Consider the following 2,864-nt stretch of genomic DNA (forward strand, 5'->3'; position numbering starts at 1 on the left):
CTATAAAAGGTAAAAATCTCTTGATTTGCTGATTGCCGGTTCTTTACTGATTCGCGTCGAGATTCCCGCCGCAACATCTGCCCGGTTACGGATATTTCGGTTGGTTATACTAACAATGTTTCTTAGAGCTTGTTCGGGGCTAGGATCGACTTCGGGGTCTCGGACTCAATGTTCTCGAAGGCAGGTGTCCTGACCCCAGGTTCTAGCCCGGTGTGACTCAGGGCCGATCTTCAGTCTTGCATTGTCATGTTCCGAGCCTGTCCTTTCATGTCGTAGGCGAACTCGATCTCAACCGTATACAGATAGTCCCCTCATTTTTCGGAGAGTAGACGACGAGAAACGACATGAGCTTCCGATTCTTTCTTCGACAACACACGATAGAAACGACAAAACAGTCAAAACGTCTCGTCAGTCAAGTCTTAATGGCATTACATGTTTGTCAATTCCTGGTCGGCCACTCCTGGATGCGAACCATCGTTGAAAAACTATAAATACCCCCCTCATTTGCTCATTCAAACTTTACATTCAAACCTTTTGCCCTCATACCTTAGCAATCTTAATATTTTTAGGCACTTATGTTTCGGTTATTTGAGATCTTTTTATAAGAACTTATGTTCCGTCTTCATCCTAATCCATCAAGTGTACTCTTTTTAACTTCCCATTTTTCCTCCTTTTCCTTCATTTTCAAAGAAATGGTGAATGCTTCAAAAACCGTTCCCCAAAATGAAACTCCTTCTACCTTGCGGCCGGCTACGGAAGAGACCATTTTGCGTACTGCTGTCGAGGAACCAATACTAGAACCTCCTCTGAAAATGTTCATCCCGGGAGGATGCCCGGTCAATGCTGATTTTAAGGCCGAAAAGCCCTCCTCCGTCCCAGGCCGGTGCGAGGAGGTCTCGAGGTACATCTGCCCGATCACCGAGGATATTCTCTCTGAAGTCAAAAAGGATTGTAACTGGGTTGACAAACATGTGGTGGTTCCCGAACCTGACGAAGCCATCACCACCCATGTCGAGGGATTTTTAAGTGTTTACACTTATCCCTTCACGCTGGGCCCATTGGACTTGGTTATCATCGACTTTTGCAAAAGATACGAGGTAACCCTCGGTCAAATTCACCCTTCTTTCCGGAGGATCATAATCCGCCTCCGTTTCTTTGTAAGCAAGATCGAAGGGTGCCTTTTCACTATCGACCACCTTATGCATTTATACAGTCCCCGACTCTACCAGGGGGACTGATCAAACTCGCCCGTCGGGCCAGTAAAGCCTCGTTCTTGAGTATCGATGAAGATAAGGATCGAGGTTGGCTAGGCCATTTCGTCCGAGTGAGGACCTCGAACTTGATCCCAGCCGAGCACATATCGTTCCCTGAGAAGTGGAACATGTCACGTAAGTATGATTTTGCTTCCAAAATTTAATTTATCATTTTTTCCTTCTTTCTTATCGGTGTTCTATGGTGGTGCAATTGTTGCTCGGGTCCTGAATGCAGTTTCTCGACTCATGGAGTAGGTCGAGGCATCGTATTACAAAGGCCTTATTCCGTGCGTTCATGGCGCGAGCTTTCAAAGGGTCGATGGGAGGCCCGTTCGCACGGTAAGATTTCTTTCATGAGTAATATTTGGTTTCCCTTATGCATCATTAAGTCCTCACTTATTTTATTTCCTTTTGCAAGTTTATCCAAGGATGTCAAAATGAGGCCCCCATCCAGTAGCGATGATTTACCCACCGAGTCCCCTGCTCCGAGACAGGGTGAAGAGAAGAAAAGAAAAAGGGCTCCGAGTTCTCCGAGCTCGGAGAAGAAGAAGCCAAGGAGAAGGCTGGTGCGTAAATCCAAAGAAAGCACCAGCGCTCGGGCACCATCTTTAGATTCTCTCAATCGGCTGAGGGATGAATCTGAAGAAGAACAAGAAGAAGAAGCCTTTAATCTGGTGGCCTGAGTGTCGTCACGACTCGAAGGGCAAGGGGCATCCGAACCGGAGAGAGATGAGGTCAATATGCCTCAAGTTAGGGAGGCCGACGAGGAGGCCGTGGCTGAAGCTTCTCAGGATGTCGACGACGCCCTAAAAGTAGCACACAATATGATCGACATCACCTAGTCGCCTTCGTTCACTGAGTCCATGTACAACGAGGCTCAGACGGTGAAGGAACGTCCCAACGAGGGGATCCTTCCGTCTTCGAGAACAAGCGGGCCTTCTTCAAGGACGAATCTGGTCAACCAGTTTCCAACTCCGAGTGTGGATCCCGGCCAGAAGTGGTCGATCGTCATCTCCGTTCCGGAGGATGACCGGATACTTTCTGCCCCCGTACGGGTGGCCAGCTATCTTCGATGCTTGATGACCGAGGAGGGCCAAGATAAGATGAATGAGGTAGTCGCGCCCTGGCTGTTCAATGAAGCACAATAGGCATTAAACCGGGTAACTTCAAATATCTCTTAATGATTTCATTTCATACTTAGACTAATTTGTGGATAATCTTAACATTTTTCTTTGTGTCTGCAGGCCTCGGTGCTTCATCATGAGACCTTTCTCCGATATCGAGACAAGCTAAACCAGCTTGAGGTCGAGGTCAAAGGGTTCACTAAGAAAAGAGATTCTTACAAACTTCTCAGCGAGCAGCGTGAGGGGGAGGCTAAGAGCCTCCGATCTGATCTGGAGGTGGCTCGGAAGGAGCATGCTGATTTGGTCGAGCAGGTAAAACTATTTGAGGTTAGTGACAATGAGCTAGGCTTAGTGACTAACAGCCAGAATTCGCAGGTCCAATAAAAACCGATCGGATCGATCAACTGCGAGCTGAGATGGATGATGTCAAGATCGAGACCGACGAATGGAGGGGCAGGATGGACCGCTTGGCCTCGGAAAAGGAGAC

The sequence above is a fragment of the Nicotiana tabacum genome, chromosome 2 (genome assembly GCF_000715075.1).
Source record: "Nicotiana tabacum cultivar K326 chromosome 2, ASM71507v2, whole genome shotgun sequence".
NCBI lineage: Eukaryota > Viridiplantae > Streptophyta > Magnoliopsida > Solanales > Solanaceae > Nicotiana > Nicotiana tabacum.